The 21,128-nt window shown below is 43.9% G+C and overlaps 5 non-coding genes across 5 annotated transcripts; 2 read left to right on the top strand and 3 right to left on the bottom strand.

Moving 5' to 3' along the window:
- Positions 1-3,860: 3,860 nt before the first annotated feature.
- Positions 3,861-3,933, bottom strand: Trnar-acg (transfer RNA arginine (anticodon ACG)). The gene has a single exon. It is a non-coding gene; the product is annotated as a tRNA-Arg (tRNA).
- A 1,131-nt stretch (positions 3,934-5,064) lies between these two features.
- On the bottom strand, positions 5,065-5,146 carry Trnas-cga (transfer RNA serine (anticodon CGA)). Its single transcript has one exon. It is a non-coding gene; the product is annotated as a tRNA-Ser (tRNA).
- A 5,197-nt stretch (positions 5,147-10,343) lies between these two features.
- Trnav-cac (transfer RNA valine (anticodon CAC)) lies at positions 10,344-10,416 on the top strand. Its single transcript has one exon. It is a non-coding gene; the product is annotated as a tRNA-Val (tRNA).
- A 4,473-nt stretch (positions 10,417-14,889) lies between these two features.
- Positions 14,890-14,963, top strand: Trnai-aau (transfer RNA isoleucine (anticodon AAU)). The gene has a single exon. It is a non-coding gene; the product is annotated as a tRNA-Ile (tRNA).
- An 842-nt stretch (positions 14,964-15,805) lies between these two features.
- Trnat-agu (transfer RNA threonine (anticodon AGU)) lies at positions 15,806-15,879 on the bottom strand. The gene has a single exon. It is a non-coding gene; the product is annotated as a tRNA-Thr (tRNA).
- Positions 15,880-21,128: the final 5,249 nt, after the last annotated feature.

The raw sequence follows: 21,128 nt of genomic DNA, 5'->3' as shown, positions 1-21,128 counted from the left end.
CCTGGCAAGCTCTAGGAATTCCCCCACAAAAGCTGAATTGTCTACATTAATGATGTTAAGTAGGGAGAATTCTGTTTGTCTCTTCTATTCTGTGTGACATAACTCTTTTTGTTTATTGTACTGGGGGTCAAACACTGGGCCTCGTGCGTGGTAGACAAAAGCTCTACCACTAATTCCCTGCCTCCCCCTCCACACATCCTAGTTCTTTCCTCTGATAACCAAAACAACAGAGAGGCATTTATTTTTGTGGCCCTCAATATTTTCTGAAGTATATAGCTTTTATTATGAACTCTACCTTATGATTTATTTAATCTCTCATCCTAGAAGTCTTCACAGGCTTTTGACACAATCCTTCAAATACCCAGCCTGAGACTTGCTGTAATGAGCTCTTTATCCAGCTTTTGTTGGCCAGTGTCCTGCTGATGTGGTGGGTTATGTGCATGTGGCTTGTGACCGGAACATGGTTGGTACTCAGAAAGATGCTTCCTTTGAAAGCAGTTACAGCTTTTCTTTGAAACACTTCTCTGTTAATAGCGTTGCCACGGAGTCCAGCTCCACAGGTGTACCCTGGGATTCTTCAGACTTAGTCCTTGCAGAGTGTGCCTAGAGAGTACTCACCCTTCATTGCAGACAGGAAGCAGTCAGTGGGTTTGGGTAGTGACAGGTGGCTCATGAGCCTGTATGCGACCCTCCACCTCCACCTCATCATGACTCCGCTTACTTTTCTAGACACAGAATCTTTTCTTACATTCTGTGTATATCTCTTTTTAATTTTAAAAATCATAATCTTCAGTTACTGCGATGTCACACAATCAGGGATGGTTTGCCTCTAACACCAGGGTAACATGTGGCACAATTTAGTGACTAAATTGTATTAGCCAGATATGAGGTTTTTCTTTTTTACTTTTTAAGCGCACTACAAGGCTTTGTTTCTTTTGTACATGTTCTTAAATCTAACTCTAGATTTCGTAGATGAAACATCATAACCATTCAGGCTGGATATTATCATCTGGTATGGTTTAATAGACAGCAGTTTTTCTATCATTGAGGTGACCGAGTGTTTAAGGCGTTGGGTTTAATTACCAATAGATATTAAGTCTATGGGTTTGAGCCCTACTTCTGGCATAGCCTTACTAAAACCTTGAGCTTATCTTCTGTCCTGAGGAAAATATTTTTTTTTTATGTAAAATTCCAGTTTTTGAGTGTTTTCTGTCACCTCTCAGACAAGCAGTGTCAAGCAGGTATTTGAATAAACGTGGAATGTGCTTTTAGGCTTCGGCGATGGGGGATGGGCACGCTAAGTCTGCTTTAGCTGAAAGCTAAAGAACCTTGGCCCTCCAGACAGTTTACTCAGGAGAAGACATTATGGAAACCATGTTCAGTGCTGGGGCAGCTCCCTCAGGGTTAAGCTTCTCAGTGATCCCGTAGGATTGCTGACAGAGGAACTCCTCCCCAGAGCAGACTGCCAGGAGATCAGTCTTCACAGAAGAGTTCATCCAGCACATTTAGGAAAGCGTCAATCAACACGGAGTTTTCAGTTTGCTTAAATGAGTAGGAGGCCATCCAATTATCAAAGAGAATTAAGAACAAGGAAAAACGGGGGGTGAGGGTGGGTCGGCAAATGTCCTTGGGCTGGTTATGGTTTCAGAAGGGAGAGATGTAATTGGAGCGAGCATCGCTGTGTGTGACGGTGCTGTCCTGGGCCTGGTGGCTGTAGCAGTCACTATTTGACTCCTGTTGTTTTTAGGATCTGTTCCTGTCCTTCTCCACAACTGTGTGGGTTCTTAATCTCCTGTTGTCACCTTTACAAGTTTAAGGAGAAAGTGCTCAGTTGTTTCGGAAAGCCACACACGGACAGTGAGTGAGTGTTTGCATCCCTCTACATCCTTACCAACAGCTGCCGTTTTTTGGCTATCTTGAATATTCAGGCATCTTAGTGGCTCTAGTGTGCATCTCCCTAAAGATTTAAGTGTCTTTTGTATGTATACTTTTGTGTGTGCTAAAATATTTGCTCACTTTTATTTTTATTTTTTGAGACAGGGCCTGGGATGGTCTTGAGCTACAGATCCTCTTTCCTAGGCTCTCATTTGCTGGAATTACAGGCTAGTATCACCGTGCCCAGCAAGGGTGGTATTCTTATTACTGAGCTTGGAGAGATCTGCATATATTCTCCAAGCATCTCATTGATCAGACACGTGCTTTGCAAACTCCTCTTCTAACTGTAGACCATACCTGTTTGTCTTTCATAGAGGGCCTAATTAGTCATGTTTTTTGAGAGTCGTGCTAATCCATGCCAGAGGTTTTTCTTCTATTTTCAGCAAGAACGTGAAAACTTCTCTGAGTAGGTAATACTGTGAACTCTATAATTTATTTTTTCTCCTCACTAAGATTCAGCAATTCATTATAAAATAGAGCTGTATCTCCTTGGGAAGCTGTCCCCTCCTCTCACCTGGGGAGCTCATCTTTATTTTATGAGTGTGGGTGAAAGCCCGGGTCCCATTTCTGCCTCGATGCTTTTCCTTGGATTTCAGACTATTTTGATTACCAGAAGACCTCAGCTCATCTATGGTTCAAGAAGTGAAAATTATGCACCTCTCAGTTATCTGCACTCTTTAACCCAGGAGGGGCACGCTCCAGGTTTCAACACAGCCCTGCGCTGGATAGTGAAAACTGTGTGACCGACCGGCTTCATGGTCAGTTAGTCTGGTAATTTTGCTGGATTTACAGGCAGTTTAGCCTGAAGAAAATGGACACACAAGGGGAGGCGATGAGAGAATCACCATGAAATATCCGAAGTGTCTTGAGGGAGACTAGAGTGAGTACACGAAGCGACACTACACACAAAGTACCCTCGCTGTGGAATCTGTGGGTCAGCGGCGGTTCTCCAACAGGAGAAAACCAGAAGCACTCTCAAGTCGTCCATCTTAATTGAGCATGGATTAAGCACAGTCTGGGCGTCATGTAACTTCATTCTTTTAATTCTAGCACAGGCTGAAATTCAAACTATGCCATATGGATAAGTTTTCGGGAGGAGAAAATGGTGCATACCTCAATTTAAATTTAACTAGTCTGTGTTCTTTCAGGGTTTCGCCTTGAGGTCCTTTACAAGCACCCCCTCCCTGTTCCATGTCCCAAGCCTCACGTCCAGGAAAACTTTAGAAGGCAGATCCACCTGCCCAGACACTGCCCTAAAGCTGCACTTCTGAGTCTTCCTACGCCCCCTGGCTCTTAATTTTGTCTGGGATCGCTTTCAGATATGAACAGTCTCTCAGACCGCTTTCTTGATTCAGTATCTGTCCATTCTCTCACGTCTTCGAGGTGCTCAGGGACCGAACAAGTTTAGCCAGCCACGGAGCCCGCCCAGGGCAGGGCGGGGGTGGTGGGGTGGTGTGATGAACCAATAAAACATTGGTCAATTTTTAGTTTTTTCTCCTGCTACTGTGATTTTCAAAAATTAAGATATAATTCATGCGCAATAAAGCTCAACTTTTTAAAGTGTTCAATTCAAATTTTTTCATTCTCCAGCCCCTGGCAACCGGTGTGATACGTCTTAACTCTAGATTTGGCGGTTTGGACATTTCATTTCAATAGCAACATGTAGTATGTGACTTCTGTGCTGGCTTCTTTTTCTCAACACGGTGCTTTCCTGTTTCACCCATTTGGTAATGTTTTAGAACTACAGTCCCTTCTGTTTTTTATAAACATCATATTGTCGGGTAGTGTAGGGCAAGACGAAAATCTAGTAAAAGCCAGATCAGGGCATTACAAGACTTAATCTGTTTCTGTTATGGATTCGAACAACTGAACAAGAATTTCTCGTTTGAATTAAAAACAAGAACTTCTCGTTAAAAAATACTAGACGAGCCAGCCAGGAGTCGAACCTAGAATCTTCTGATCCGTAGTCAGACGCGTTATCCATTGCGCCACTGGCCCGTCGTGGCTTGAGAACTTCACCATTTATTATTAGCTGTAGCATTGAATTAATGATACCTAGTGTCAAGTGTAAATTCAACAAATGTTTGATTTGCATAATTTACAATCCTTAAAATGCTGTACATTTTTAAAGGAATTTCCTGCCCTGGACACCACTTGCGTTATTCCGGTTCGTTTTTCCGTTCTTGCGCGCCTCTTGGTTTCCATTAACTTAGTCAATTGGTTCCCCTGATATTAAACAACCCCTCCCCTGCAGCCTGTTTGATTGAATGAAAAAGTGAAACCCACTCTTTCCTCCCCTTCCTCCTCTTCTCCTCTTACTTTCAGATGTTTTGAAGCAGTATCATTCTGTCCTCAAACTGGCAATTCTCCTGTCTTAGCCTCCTGGAGTTCTGGGGTTACAGGTGTGCATCACAAAATTAAGTATCTTAAATTTTACAGTCTCAATTCACTCAGCAATTTAGAAGCTCAGAGTTCAATTGAAAATTGAGCCGAGCCAGACATGGTGACACAGACCTTTAAATCCCAGCATTTCGGATTTACCTAAGGAGTTATCTTAAAAATATAAAACAGAGTTTGGCTGAATATTATTTAAGTATTCAATGTGAGCGAAAACACTTAACAATGCACTTGTAAGAAGGGGTGGATGAACGTTTCCTGATGCAGCTAGGGGTCAGCCTGTACGTTGAATTCTGGGCATTGTTGCTTGCTGTGTAGCATCCATGCCTCTTAGTGCGTCGTCCCTTTAACTCATTTGCACATGCCTGGCAGATGAAATGTGTTCCTTAATTCTAGTCCATTTAGGTTCCCAAAAGCTTTTTTTAAAAAAAAAAAAAAATACCAGAGAACTGTTAAAATAACCATTGGCATTTCTTTTCTTTGTTTTTTTTTCTTTTTTTGCTCTTGGAACTCGCTCTGTAGACCAGAGCTGGCCTGGAACTAAAGATTCCTTTCCTTCTCCCTCCTGGGACAGCACTCCCGGTAACCACTAGCATTTCTAATGTTGTATTCCAATTTAAAAGCAACAAGAAAACAGCCTACTTTCAAGCCCACGTCTCAGAATTTGTCACAGCGGTAAACTGGGTCGCCCCGACTATATTGGATGAAAAGCTACACACTAAAACCCTCATACGCTGTGAGCAGGATTTGAACCTGCGCGGGAAGAACCCATTGGATTTCGAGTCCAACGCCTTAACCACTCGGCCATCACAGCTCATTAGCTGTGACTTCCTGGTAATTTCACTTACATACTACACAAATAATTAAAAAAAAAAAAAATTCTGAAGGCAAAACACATACTCTGGGGGCATTGAGCACTGTAATTCTATCAAAGCCACACATTCCCGTTTTTTGGGCAGTTTCCTTTCAGCAATACTCAGAAGGCAGTCACTTGCTCAAACCCTAATCAGATCTCTTCCCCCAGCCGTACTCAATTTGACCCGATCCCTACAGGCTTTTAGGTCCTAAATTATAGGTTTAAAAGGAGATTAATATTGTAGCATATCAGAGTCTCATCCTTCTCCTTCCCCACTCCCAGTTTTCACAGATTATCGACTTTTTCTTCATAGATGCTGTAGGGAATAAAGTTTGAGTTAGTTGTATATACGCTTACAATCTTATTCAGTCATGCTCTCCCCATACAATTTGGGAAGCCCTGTTCCCTAGGGGAACAGTTGGGCAAGATCTATCCATACTCAAAATTCATGTGCCTCCTGAATCTAAAAGTGTACAAGATACGTTTGCACACTCCACAGGCTTTGCCGCAGTCAAGCTCACTCTCTTCTGTATTATCTAGAACTACAGGACTGGGAAAAACACTAGCAATATGAGTCTTCTGAAATAATTATCTTGTTAATGTTAAACAATTCAGAATAATTTAAGCCGGTACTTTATGACAACACTCTCCCCCACAAAAGCATAGTGAAGTATTCTGCATATTTAAGAGCTGGCTGTGGTTACACACCTGTAATTCTAGTTCTTGAGAGGTGGAGGCAGGAGGAGCATAAAATTTAGGCAGTCCTCTACTACGTAGTAAGTTTGAGGCCTTTAATGTAAAATCCAAGTTGGGATCAAAGTGTATAGAGTACTACCATGGGAGGCACATTAGTGTTAGATTATACATGTATTTTTACAAACTATTACTCCAAGAGCTGGGCATGGTGGCTCACCCCTTTAATCCCAGTACTTGGGAGGCTGAGGCAAGTGGATCTCTGAGTTTTAGGAAAGCCTGGTCTACAGAGTGAGTTCCAGAACAGCCAGGGGTATACAGAGAAATTCTGTCTGGAAAAAAAAAATCTCTACAAGAATATTTAATTAACAAACAGCAGACACTAGATGGCCTTCAATGCCTTTGAAGATTTTTTTAGATTGAACTGACAGTTTCAGATTCTGTTTCGCCTGCTTACTTGCTCAAAGCGTAACTTGAGGTGGGAACCTAAAGATCCGTCTGCAGACAGAAGCATGTGTAAGATTAAAATGGTAAAGCTTACCCTATATAAACTGTGACAACTTTCTACTCGAGGTCAGTCCCCCCTGAGCATTAGTTAGGACAGGCTGCATGTTATTGTTATTAAAGAGTCTCTCCTTTATTAAGCTCTGAGAGCTCGAGGTGAATTCTTGCTGGGAGGAGTTGTTCAGTTATTTCGGTATAATCAGCTTGAGATGTCTAGCAGGATGTGACAAGTTGGGAGGCTTGCAGGGGTGCAGCCTTCTGCCTGTCAGAGAGACTGGGCATGAGATGCAGAGGTGATGAGAAAAAATACACAGACCTCTTTTTCCTGAGGGACAAAAGTTTCTCTTCTGTTTTATTCTTGTTTCTGTTGCTTGTTCTGCTCTATTCCTTTCTGTTCTGTTCTTCTGCCGTAGTGTTTCCCTTCTGTCTCTACTGATGTCTTCCTTCTTTCTAGCTACTTCCTGATGTCTTCCTTCTACATCTTTCCTGATATTTTCCTCCTCCATGTCTTCATTTTTTTCTCTTATAGCATATATAACCCAGCAGAATCTTTCAAGCATATGGAAATTACAATGTGGTTACATTCTATTTTTTAAGTGAACGATTACAATGAATACAAGTAAAAAACAACATGTTTTCCACATCCCTTACATGATTAAACATTTAATGTGTTATGAGTGAAAAACGAATTATCACCAAGAACCCACATACAGTTAAACAGTTATCTTTTAGACTTCTCACAGATCAGGAGCCTTTCAGTCATAACCATTTACATAGGCAGTAGTTTTTATAATTGCCAGAAAAACAGGTTACTAGCTTCACTTTTCATATTCTAAAGTCCTGTCCTATTATCTTAACTTACCATCTGGTTCTTTGTTTTCTAGTTACATGAAAATAAAAACAAAAACAAAACAAAAAAAAAAACTTTGTTTTAGCTATGATGCACACCCAAACCCATGAACACATTTCCCAACATCAGAAAGTCCTTGAGCTAACTCCTGGGACTCAATTGTTTTTCGTAATCATTAACCTAAACCATAGTCTATACATCTTCTCAAGAGAAACTTGTAGGTCCTAGCTGTGTGACACTTCCTTGATCTTATTTTCTATCCTCTGCAGCCTCTGCTTTATCAGGGGTGGGGCAACAGTTTAAACAGTACAGCTTAAGAGGAAATCATCTTTATAATAATCCACAGATAAAAATGTCCAGTAGAACGAGATGTTTCCATGAGATAATCACACTACATTAAAGGCAGTGGGATCCCCCCACACCCATTCACACCATGCCAGATACCAGAGCAAAATGGCAGCAGCAAACACGTAAAGGCACAGCAGTAGCAAGAGACATTCTGGAGCCAAAGCCCTCAGGACCTTGCCTATCGGAGATTCACCCATCACCCTTGCATGCTGATGGGCCAATCTCCTGAAGTCAATTGCCACCTGCTGCTCCTCTGACATGGCCAATGGCACATAGCAAAAATGTGAATTCCTAGAATTTGGGAGCCTAGAAGTTTAAGATCAAAGAGTTGCTAGGGTCAGTTTCTGGTAAGGCATCTCTTCCTGCTTTCTTTCTATGTTCTTGTGAGATCTTTCCTCTGTGCATACAGGGAGGGAGATCTCCGATGTCTTTTCCTTGGTCCCATAAGGACACAGGTTGTACTGGATTACAGCCCCGCGTTGCGACCTCATGTGACTTCAATTATCCTCTAAAATTTCCATCTCTCAATGCTGTCACACTGGAATGAATTCAGGCTTCAAAGGAACGAATCTCCAGGAAGATGCAGTCAGCCCACAGCAAGGTCCAGCTGGCCTTTAGTGGCCTAGTGCCCACATCTGGTCCTATCACTCTGATCTCTACTTGTCTCAATGGTTGTAGGGCTCACTATGATGTCACCACAGAGCATGAGGGCACCAGAGCTGTATTCAAGAATGTTTCTCACAGCCATGGTGAATGGTCCTCTGGTGAAGCTGACCATTCTCAAGGAGGGCCTATATCTTATATAAATCTCATTTTAGCATTTAATCTCCCCAGCATGCAGCATTTTGCTCTGCAGTGTATCGAGGAAGAGCTGATATTTCAGTTTCATTTTGTTGATTTGTTCTGACTTAGAACCATCCCCATCCCCTTGATCTGAAGCACTAGATTGGGAGTCTCTGCCTAACAAGTGAATGAGTTTGATCAGATGCAACATTTACAACCCTTTTCCCTTGGTCCCACACCTTTAAAATTCATTCTCTTTCACGTTTGTCAGATTTCCATCAGTACACATCGTCAAATTTAACCTGGCATGGTGACCTGTAATCTCAGTAGCCAGGAGGCTGAGGGAAGGGGAAGAGGATTGGCACAAGTTGGAGACCAGCCTGGGCTGCAATGTGAGGCCTTGTCTCCAGTGAATGAATGAATGAATGAATGAATGATGAAGAAAATCACACCATTCTTCTGGTATGTATCACACCTCCTCAAAGGTCACACTTTGGTTTTGCCCTCAAGGGTCAGTGACACATCCTGAGGAGTACCAGGAGAGTCTCAAAGGACAGCTCCCGCAGACGGGACATTGCCCTGTCCCTCTGTAAGCGACACTAACATTCTTAGGCTGGGTAGAACAGCTTCTGTCAGCTATCACTGGACTCAGAGCTGGAACTAGAGAATAATTTCAGTGAACTTGGTTCAGGAAGGTCATAGTTCCCACCTTTCAGCCTTACTTTAATACAAATAAAATATTCCTAAATCTCTTCAAAACTTCAACCCAGACAAGCATCCCTTATCTACTGAAATTCCCTGGTTTTCATGTCTTACTCCTATCCACGCCTTGTAGGGGAGAAGAAATGTCTTTACTCACTTACCACTAAACTCATGACTCAGGCCTGTGAAAGGGAGTTGGACAATAGAAATACTATTAGTATTAAAACAAGATTTAAAGCAGGCAGTGGTGGTGGTGCACACCTTTAATCCCAGCACTTGGGAGGCAAAGGCAGGCAGAGAGGTCTCTGATTTCCAGGCCTGCCTGATCTCCAGAGAGAGTTCCAGGGTAGTCAGGGCTACACAGAGAAACCAAAACCCAACCAACTAAAAAAAAAACCCACCAAGATTGAATGGACTGGATTAGGGGTACACATTTGTAATACCATCACTAAAATAAGTAAGCAAGTAAATAAATAAACAACGTTTTAAGGACTGGCAGGTCCCAAAGAAACAGACAAACCTATCACTTTAGGCTGAATGAAGACAGGCCAATTAGAAGAATGACCTAAGAACTATGGTTAGATAAAAATGTATGATCTGATGATGATAAACTGGGGTGGGGTGGGCACTTATCAAGGTCTGTACAGATTGTTTTCTGTGTTCTTGCATTCTTTGATTTGGACGATAAAACAACATAAACCTGACACGTTGACATCGTGATTTTACAAAGGCACCATAAGAAGACACTTGTTTCCTTGAGGGCAAAAATCATGCCTTTCTGTGCCTGCATTCTGTTGTAGATGGGGCCGTTCTTTCAAGGTTTCGCTTGTTTCTCCGAATTTTCCAGAATACTGGTACAAGTGGATTACCTGCAAAGGAAATATCACTTAGAGTTGCACGCAGGGCTGATGGCCTCTGCCGCTCTCCTGGGATCAGAGTGCGAACTTCAGATTCCCTAAGCCATTTTCTGTCTCCAAGAATGAGCGTCCAGATGCGTTGAACGTAGGGAATTAAGCTGTGTAGACAGCGTTCGTAGTCTGGACATTCTCTTTTGCAGAATGTGTCCTTAGCTTTGCTCTTTCGCTCCAAGTTTGAAAAGTTGGAAGAGTTTTATGTGTTATTATTTATCATTTATAAATATGAGAGAGGGAGAGCGTCCGACGGTCTCTTAAAAGTGATCATTTCTGATAGTGTCCATAGTGAATGCCCAAGCCTGGGATGGAAACCGTGTCCGTTATACATGGGTGTGGCACAAGAGAAAGCGGCTAACGTGTTGTTTCCGTAGTGTAGTGGTTATCACGTTCGCCTCACACGCGAAAGGTCCCCGGTTCGAAACCGGGCGGAAACAGTTGCTTTTGTTTTGTGCCCCCCCCCCCCCCCCCCCTTATTTGAAAATAGATCCTCCAAAAAGTTGGGTCCGCTGTGCTAAGTGCTCAGTTCTCCGAGAGATGCTCTCCAGCCGGCTCGGCACAGCCCCCTCTGCAGCTGGGCGGCGGACGAAGGCGGAAGGCCACACTTCCACATAGGATTCTCTGGGCCCCGGGTTTTGCTCCTCACAGGGAAGAGCACTGTAGGCCGAGTCCGTGAGTGGGAGCTGGACAGGAGGTCCTGCAGCAATGGTGGGACGGGATACCAGGCCCAAACTAACAAACGTGATCACACAGCACCAAATACAGAACACAGAATATTAACAGGCACTAGTTTTTTAACGTGAAAGAAAGAAAAAAAGGTGTTTGAAATTATTCTCTTTGCTGTCCAGTTACATAAATGCTATTGTTCAACACAAACAGGACTACTCGTATAAAAATGACATAGTAATTAATGTAAAACTAATTGAACATAGGAGAATACAGAAAACTGTCAATTTTTCTGTCTTCCTCTAAGGTTTTTTGTTTGTTTGTTTGTTTTGAAACAGGGGCTCACTATGTGGCCTTGGATGTCCTGGAACTCACTGTGCAGACCAGGCACCCATCTGCCTCTGGAGTATTGGGATTAAAGGCGTGTACCATCATGCCCAGGTTTCTTTCTTTTCTTTTTTCTTTTTCTTTTCTTTTCTTTTTTTTTTTTTTTTTTTTTTTTGGTTTTTCGAGACAGGGTTTCTCTGTGTAGCTTTGCGCCTTTTCCTGGAACTCACTTGGTAGCCCAGGCTGGCCTCGAACTCACAGAGATCCGCCTGGCTCTGCCTCCCGAGTGCTGGGATCAAAGGCGTGGGCCACCACCGCCCAGCCTTCTTTTTCTTTTTTAATAACATTATTCTTTATTGATTCTTTGGGAATTTCACATCAAGCACCCCATCCCTCCCACCTCCTAGTTCCTCATATCTACCCCTCGCCCCTGCAGTATCCCCCCACCCCGAAAAAATCAATTAAAAACCAAACCAACCCAAACCAACCAACCAAACAAACAAAAATCCCACCTGTTCCTCCGATTCCAACACCTCTTTGTTCACCCTAGTGACATTGGATGCTGTGGTGTGTCATGCAGTATATACGCTTTTGTCCAATTAGACCACTCACAAAGTGTTCACTGCAATGAGTCACTGGTCTGGTTCAAGGCCTCTGGCACACCATCATCGTTTTTGTGTTTCAGACAAATTTCACACTGTAGCTCAGGATGACATGGAACTTCCTAAGTAGTTCCGTCTATCCCCAAATACAAAAGAATCCTCCCGCTTCAGCCTTCTGATTACTGGGATTCAAGGTGTGATCACCATGCCCGGGCAATAAATTATTTTAATTTTATTAAATTTTGTAGATTATATTATTCTTAACATACACAATGCACAATTTTTAAAAAATGCTGACAAATACAACAGAACAATAACCTGGCTACTGCATTTAATAAAAATAACACTGACATTTGTCTCATGATGCAGTAAAAACATTTATTTTGAACTAGCTGTTACTTTTCCCATAATAATTTCCCTCAAATCGCACACAGGAATTAAGACAATGTTCCCTCTTTTTATGATTCAGGGGAATCAAAACCACAGCCTCCCTCATGTTAGGGAAACAGCCTCCTTGGGAGACATATCCTCAGCCTCCTAAATGTCGTGGCAAACACAATCAGCTCTGCCCTTACCATGCCGTCTTAGGGTTTCCATTGCTGCAACAGAACACCGTGACCAAAGAGGAAGCTGGGAGGAGAGGGTTTATTTGGCTTAGACTTCCAGATCACAGTCCACCATTGCAGGAAGTCAGGACAGGAACTCAAGCAGGGCTGGAACCTGGAAGCAGAAGCTGATGCAGAAGCCATGGATGGGTGCTGCTTACTGGCTTACATCCCATGGCTTGCTCAGCCTGCTTTCTTATAGAATCCAGGACCACCAGCCTAGGGATGGCACCACCCCCACCATGGGCTGGGCCCTCCCCCACTGATCACTAATTGAGAAAATGCCTTACAGCTGGATCTCAAGGAGGCATTTCCTCAACTGGGGCTCCTTCTCTCTAGTGACCCTAGCTGTGTCAAGATGACACACAATAGTGGCCAGTCAGTACACAAGCCTGTATCATCCCGACTCATGACAACCATTTAGTGTGATGAAACTATGGGAGGTCTTGGAAGATTCCTATCCTAAGTGTCCTTGACCTTGCCTAGAAACTGTCTGCAGAACAAAACCATGTGCCAGCTGTGCTTATTAATTTTATGTATCATCTTAACGGGGTTGTGCTGTTCAGATACTTAGTAAACAATCATTCTAGATGTTTCTGCTGGGGTGAGTTTTGGATGGGGCACATTTAAATTGGTGGACTTTTAGTAAAGAATATGTGTGTGGGCATCACAAAATCAGTGGCAGGGATGAACATCAGGGTGGCTGGATTCTGGGCAACTGCATCCTTCCAGCAATTTTCTTTGGACTCAAATGCAACCGTTAGTTGAGTCTGTAGCCTGCCAGCATCCTTCATCAGAATTTGGATTTGCCAAATCTTGTTTAAATATCACTGAATGACAGTTTTAAAACTAGGATGTTGGGATCAGAATGGCTCTGACCCCCTAAGATTGCCCCCACCTCCCCTGTTCTGAGTGCGCTGAGGTCAGGCTGTTCTGCAGATGTTTTGCTGTTTGGTATGTCTCGTGGTTTGGCAGCTGTGGCTTCCTGGGGCATGCTGACCATTCCTTGACCCTGGGTGCTTGATAAACAATTTTGTTTGTTCCTCCTGAAAGGGTATACAAGTTGGGGAAGAAAGAATAAAGCGAGTCCTGATGCTTGCAACTTGACTGGTGTGTGCCGTGTTCATCCCGACTTCCCTCGCCAGGTTTTGGGCCCAGGCACGGCACTATGATGAGCAGGACATGTACATGGACCATTGAAAGAGGGTCTTGCTGTGTGGGAGAGTGTGTTCAACTCTGTATATAGCATACGTCAGTGGGAATGTGGTGAGGAGCAGTATGAGGTTAAAGGGGCTAGTGGATAGTGTGGAGTTAGTGGACAAACACCACAGTAAAGATATTTCTCACTAAACGGACTTCATATGCTTCTTGCTGGTGAGAGACCAGGAAAGCCAGTGTTCTGCAGGGGAGAGAGGGAGATAAGGAACTCCAGCAGATACTGATGTAACAGTTTGAGGACACTGGCACTCTCTCTCAGTGAACTGACTTTGTAGACTTCTTTATTGGAAGTGAATTTTACAAGGAAGTACAGAAATGGGCCTGGAGAAGGTTCAGGAGTTTGATTGCAGTGTGGCCAAAGAATCTTTGCTAATCTCCACAAGCACGTGAGCCAGTTCCTTAAAACAAATGTCTTTCCGTGTATGTGCACATCCCATTGTTCTGTTTCTCTGGAGAACTCTAATCGAATCACTATTACTTTAAAGTATTCGTCTCCTTAAAAACACACAGAGTCTCGGCCATGTCAGCAGCATGCTGTCTTTCATTTGTGATAACCAGGTTTGCGATCCCAGCACTCAGGAGACAGGCCACATAGCAAGTTCAAGGCCAGCCTAGGACACAAGAGACTTTCAAAACAAATCAAAACACAAACCAGAACAAAGAAACTAAAAACACAAAGCAAACAAAAACCCCAAACAACAAAAACTCTAAACTAACGAAACAAATAAAACCAGAGTTTACAAGTTTCATTTTAAACTGGTGAGTAAACAAAACTTCCTTGAGACCGGTCGCTCGGGATCTCGAGTTAATTCGATAAAACTACCTTTGTTTGCTCTGAATAAGGCAACAATTGAAATGTTTATATTTACACAAGTTCGGAAAAGTTCCAGCTGACAATAAAGTCGCAGAACCTATCTGAAAAGTGCGGGTCGATGCATCACCAAAGTTGCGGTGGATCTGAGGCATGTCTCCGTGTTGTGCTCTTTCCCGAGCTCATCCTACAGAAGGCAGACAAAGTCAAAACAGAGACGCCGCCGTTGTCGGTAACCGGTGCCCGGGGTTGTTGGCGATCTTGCGTGGCTACAGGCATGCTTTGTTTGGGCGAACGGTGGCGGGCGCCACCGGGCGGCGTCGTGCGGTACTGCAGCTAGAGGCTGATTTCCGCCGGCCGGGTCGCAGGTCCCGGGGACAGTGGCGGAGGTGCAGCGCCGGGCCTGGAGACCCCGAGACGGGCTGGGAAGCGCGCGACCCCCAGGCTCCGAGGAGCCAGACTCTCGGAGGTTTTCCAGGTCAGACCCCGCAGTTGGAGAGAGTCTGTTTCCCTCGGAGAAGCAGAGCTGTGTTTGTGCAGGCACCAAGGGTGGCGGCTTGTCGTTTCCGCTTGTCTTTCCTTTTAAGTAACAGCAACACGAAACACCCGTTCTTCTAAAAGACCGAGGACGGTGATTACGTATCATTAAGTATACCTAAGAAAGAGAGCTGTTCAAGCGGCGGCCGGTTAGCTCAGTTGGTTAGAGCGTGGTGCTAATAACGCCAAGGTCGCGGGTTCGATCCCCGTACGGGCCAGCTACCAAGCATTTTCTTAAGTTAATCGCTGCCTCAGCCAAAGCCACACTCTCACGAACAATGATAAATCCTGATACATCAGAATAGCTTCATCTTAAAACTGGTAGTGATTCCCGACCCAAACGCCAGCCCAGAATACCGCGTATATGTGTTTTTTTGGTGAGGCTTTGAGGTAGTCACTGGCCAAGGGTCTGAGGAAGCACCAAAACCAAAACGGTGTAGATGAAAAACAATATGGTTGTATTTATTTATATTTCAAACAGGAAAGATCTGATGTGGCTTCATAGGAATGAAGACAATAAACTCGGTGTGGATGGTGGGGCAAGCTGTTATCCCAGCTCTGGGGAAGTTAAGTCAGGAGAATCAGGAACCAGAAAGGATGATGACGTTAAGAAAGTTTTCTGTGGCATACCAAATAATAAAGCCAACCCCAAATTCTTAAGGTTTTTTTTTTTTTTTTTTTTTAAAACAAAACAGAATGGTCAGGGTATAAATTTCAGCATAACTATTTTCCTTGTTCTCAAAAGTAAAAATGAATCCTACGCCAAACCAAATGGCTTGGCTTATTCCTTGTTTGGTACTGGTAACCAAAGTCCGTCATTTGACTGCAAACGTTGGCTGGCACAGCAGAGCCCACGTGAATTCCTACAGCAGAACTTGAAATCTCTACGCAACATAAGAACGTGTATGCACATCCTTTTTAACATCGGCGAAGCCTTCCCCCCCTCCCACTGTGTGTCAGGAGGCATGCACCCTCTAGAGTGAGACCGTCCATCAATGTCATGAAGCATTTTCAACATATTTAGAGGTGGTGCGTTACGGGAAGTACAAAAACACGACGAAGGCCCCGCTGGGATTCGAACCCAGGATCTCCTGTTTACTAGACAGGTGCTTTGACCAGCTAAGCCACAGGGCCTCTTTCGAACCCCTACTCAATTACAGGTATACATAAGGCTTATGTGAAATACCCGCGTTTACTTCACTTTGCACCAAAGAAAACATATGTATGTTTCAAACTTCAGACAAAAAGAGAAATTCCAGCATTTAAGAAACATTTTAGTAAAATGTAAGGTTTAAAATTGATTTCAAATCGAAATGTTTGAAAATTTTATTTCATGGTGACTTGCGCCCCCTAGAGAGAATCTTGGGTATTTCGGTACATTTTAGCAATTGCCTCGTTTTCTCCACTGGGCTTTTTACTTCTCCAGGTATTGGAGATAAAACAATGGACAAAACAACACAAATTTATTTCACTCCAGCGCCTGCATTTTACAAGGAGATTAAGAGGCAAGTTTTAAAAAGCCCAGGTAGACAGAAGCAAATAAAGCAAAACCCATTAAACAAACATGGGGTGCGCTAGCCTGCCAACTTACTGTACCCGAGAAAACTCACCGTGCCCCATTCTCTCCTTTTCCTTTATGAGATACAGTCTCAACGTGTAGCCTTGACCAGCCTGGAACTTATGTAGCTCAGGCTGACCTCAAACTCAGGGGTCTGTCTGCCCAAGTCCTAGGACTAAAGGTGTGGGCCACTGTGACTGCGCTTCCCACTTTATTCAGGCGGAAGAAAGCCGCCCGGATGAAGACTGGCAGAGATCCAGGCAGACAGCTCCCACGTACTCTGCTCTGAGACACCCCGCCCCTCCCCCTGTCTTTCAAAGCTACCCTGGCCTCCTCAAAGGGCTGCTGCTGCTGCTGGAAGCTCTCTCTGTCTTGTTTGGCCCTTTGCCCCGTGAGGTTGAAACAGACTAATTTCCTGTCCTCCAGATTATAAACTAAATGGAGGATATGGAGACATGCATAAAGTCGTGGGGTGCAATGTGACAACTTCTTCAGAATGCTGCCAGGGTCTATAACCTGGACATGGTGACGGGGCCTCAGAGCAGACAAAAGACCCCTCAGTGCGGGTTCCATGTCGATTTGATGTGTGTGGAAAGGTGGCGGCAAACTTAGAGGAAGGCAGCTTAGCATGGTATTAGAATGGGATCATTTTCCTTCCCTCCTTCCCTCCCTCTGTCCCTTCTCCTCCTCCTCTTTCTCTGTCACTTTGAGACAGGGTCTCTAGAAAGCCCAGATTTGCTTGGCACTCGTAGCCCTGGCTGGCTTCAAACTTGCAACAGACATCCTGTCTCAGTCTCCCAAGTGCTGGCATTATAAGCACTTGCTACACCTGATGCTACCTGAACGGTTCCTTTTGGAGAGACTGAGGGCGACTGCATTCACAGAGCACTCCCAAAGGCAGCCCCTGAGAGACAGAGGCCACCGAGGAGTTCACAATGCAGAGTCCTGGAGAGCGGCTTTCCTCTGGTTACTTTCCTTCCAGTCCAGCCCCAGTCAGCATGCCCTACAACGGGCCAGATGGCATCCTCTTTGAACACACACCCTGACGTTCCTCTCCCCACGTAAGCAACTTTTCTTTTCTTTTTTTTTTCTTTGAGACAGGGTTTCTCTGTGTAACAGCCCTGGCTGTCCTGGAACTCGAGTTGTAGAGTAGGCTGACCTTGAACTCCCAGAGATCTGCTTGCCTCTGCTTCTCCAGTGCTGGGATTAAAGGCGTGCACACCACTGCCCTGAATATGTGTTTTTCCCCTGCCCCCACCACCAAAGTTGCCCTGTTACACATTACACATGGCTCGTTCGTAAAGGCTAATGGCTTCATAGACCCCTCCTGTGGGCACTTGGCTGTGGGAAGTAGGAAGGTGCCTACTTCCCACCTGTCTCCGGTGAAGCCACAGGGGGTTTCCCCTCTCTCAGCTCCCTCTACGCTCCTAGGCGGGTATTTTGCTGTGATAACTATGAGATTTATTTTTTATTTTTTTGAGAGAGAAAACACATTTTTATTTTTTTAATTTAAAAAAATATCCAGAAGAAAAAGAAAAGATTGATAAGCACAGTGTGGTGGTGATGGTACAAGGCAGTGGTGGCTTTGACCACTGAAATGATAATCAGCTTACATTTGCTCCAGGACTTTGTACTGTTCATTACTGTCAACTCTTAAATCCAGACATCTGCTTTGAAATCTATGCTCAGAGTGACAAACAAATAATGCATAGAGTGATAAACCTCATCAATAAAAGCTTCCTGTATACATACATTTAAAGGATTTTGGTTGTCAGTTTACATGTTTGTTAGACGCTTGAGTTGCATGTCTTTTTTGTAGTGCTGGGGGCTGGACTCAGGGTCCCATGCATGCGAGGCAAGGACTCTACCAACTGAACCCCACTCCCAGCTCTTTTGCTTACATCTTACACAGGAACTTTTCTTATGGTTTGTCTGTGTTCTTTGTGAGGCTGACACATTCTTCATGGTGACGAACAGGGGGTGTGTTGTGTTTCATATTCTAGTTGAGGGGATTGTAGATTTCAGATCTGGTTATATGGCCTGCTTGTTACTAGTCTATCTACTTAACATCAGATCCTTGGCTCTGTGATGATCCATTTACTTTTTCTCTCTTACAATTGAACCTTTGAAGCTACTGTAACAGGGTCAAGGTTCTCCATCTTGTCTCAGCTGACGGCATCTTTGGTTCCGTCACATTAAATGTGAAAAGTCCAGTGGGAAAGCACTGGTCTAGAAACTCAGGGTCTCAACGCCCCGGCTAACTGCTTGTTTCCCTCAGCAACTGCCAACCAGGATGTAGTTTTTCTGGTTTTTGTCTTGAAAAATTCCCTGTAATTCGCACTCAGGGCTGCTGTGTGAGACATGTTTCTCTCCGGGCAAGTCGCAGACCAGCTCAATACAGACGCACTCAAGGTATAGCCTGACACCCCCCCCCCCCCCCCCCCCCCCCCCGAGCACTCAGGATACCTCCTCCCACCCCTTCCCAGTTGTAAAACTCGCTTACATTTTTTTCAGTTTTGGGTTTTTACCCCATAACATTATGTGAAAGGATCTTTTCCTGTTGTGAGGTTAAAAAAATGTTATCTTCAAAAACATAATGTCTAGATTTTAAATTTTAGGATATTGAGTCATATAGATAAGTACCTTAGGTTCTTTTTATATTAAAGAAAAGAAAAAGAGCACCAGAGGGTTTTCTTGTCTTCAACACCCAGAAGGCACCAGTATTGATTCTTGCTAGGCAAGTCTTTAGACGAACAACAGAAAATGGTGACATATCAACAGGACCCGAACAGGGGCGAGTGACACCAACAGTCATGTTCTTAGCCTCTCAAGCCTGTCAGATAACAGCTGCCCCCCCCCCCAGCTAAGAATGTATTTCCATACCTGCCCCATCTAATCGAAGCACAGGCTTTGCCCCGTCTTATGGTGCACGCTGAATGCCAGATCCCTTGTGGAGGATCAGCCACACCATTTGTCCTGTCTAGCGTACCTTTCCAAAGCTGATCAACTAACGGGTTACAGCCCCACAGAAAGGTGGGACGTAGCTTACTAAGTCACTGCCTTATATCCTGACACCTTCACTGACCTGTTAACTCAAAGGACCTTCTCTAAATGCAGAGTCCTCTTTTCTCAAGCCAGAAATATGCAGAATCTCCTTTGTTTCCTGGGTTGCTGTTGGGTCTCCTTTTCCAGCTTCTCTCCATGAAAGTGGCTGCTATTACAAGACCCGATATCCCTGAAATCTTTCCCACTAGTGACACTCCCAGGTCACATCAACTACTCACAATTTTGTGGACTTTCGGGTCAAGTCTACTGAATCCAGAATATTTATTATTAAACACACTAACATTTAAGCTCTACCTTTTCAGCAAACTGTTCAGAGCACATGTATTCTTTATGGTGATCACTCCCCTAGCTTTGTAAACTATTAATTGTGTCAGACTGAGGACTTTATCCCCCTCACTTCCAGACAGGCCCTGAGCAAGAATCACTACCCCTGAGTTCCTACTCGGAGCAGTAGGATTTGCAAATATTGGGAGGAATTAAAAAATCTGAACTAATCTAAATTTCATCATTCATTTCTCTCTCTCTCTCTCTCTCTCTCTCTCTCTCTCTCTCTCTCTCTCACACACACACACACACACACACACACACACACACACACACACGTAGTGAGAACACACAAAAGAGAAAGCAAGGGAGGGATTGAACATGACTACTCTGTTGGAAATTAGATAATAAGTTCAAGAGTCTAATGAAAATGAAGCAGTTTTTAATATACAATTCTGCATAGAGAAAAGGCAAAATTGGTTCTCTGTGTAGCCTTGTCTAACCCGGAACTCACTCCAGACAAGACTGGCCTCAAACTCCACCTGACTTTGCCTCGAGATCTGTCTTCCTTTGCCTCCTGAGTGCTGGGATTAAAGGCAAGGCCGCTGATATCAATCACCTGGCTAGGACTTTATTTTTATTTTTTAAAAAAATTCAGCTTTTTCTTTCTTTTTAAAAAATACTTATTTTTTTTTTTATGTGAGTGCTCTGTCTGCATGTACACCTGCATGCCAGAAGAGGGCATCAGATAAAATTATAGATCGTTGTGAGCCACCATGTAATTTGCTGGGTATTGAATTTAGGCCCTCTGGAAGAGCAGCCCACTACTCTTAACCGCTGAGCCACCTCTCCAGCCCAAGACTAGTTTTTAAAGTGCCTCTATCAGGAGAATCTCCTGTTCAGGACTTGCCCTCTTCCCAAACTCCCCATCCTAAAGATTTAGGACACAGAGCTTTAAGCAATGAATAATTTGGGACTTAGACTGTTCCCTTCTCTGTGCTCAGTAATGCAACAGATTGCCTGTAACTTTCCATCTCTCAGAATTCTGAGATAAAGCCTGTGCCAGCTAGCTCCTGCATAATTTTGATAAGTGCTTCTGACACTGAAAATGGACCATAATTTATTTCTTACACTGGTGAATACAGCTACTGGGAAGCAGCTTTGATGCTTCAGAGCTAACCTCTCTATCACTTGTAGTCTGCCTGGTACACTTCATGTAATAAACCATCTTTTTTCAATTTGTTTTTGATTAAATAACACCTTCAATGAAGTCGTCTTTGTATATCTGTCTAAAATACTAGTCGCCATTAACCTCTTTAAAACTTATCTGTTCTGCATTTTCTTCCTGGGATATCTACCACCTGACATGCCGCACTTTCGTTTCACCAGCTGGAAACAATTTCCGTGGGGACAATTTCCTAAGTTTCATTACCCAGGCCTACCCTCAAAAAACGTACTGTGAACACTGGACCGAGTTTACCAGTGTGGGACTTGA

The sequence above is a fragment of the Peromyscus eremicus genome, chromosome 5 (assembly GCF_949786415.1).
Source record: "Peromyscus eremicus chromosome 5, PerEre_H2_v1, whole genome shotgun sequence".
NCBI lineage: Eukaryota > Metazoa > Chordata > Mammalia > Rodentia > Cricetidae > Peromyscus > Peromyscus eremicus.
This window is presented reverse-complemented; position numbering and strand designations above follow the sequence as displayed.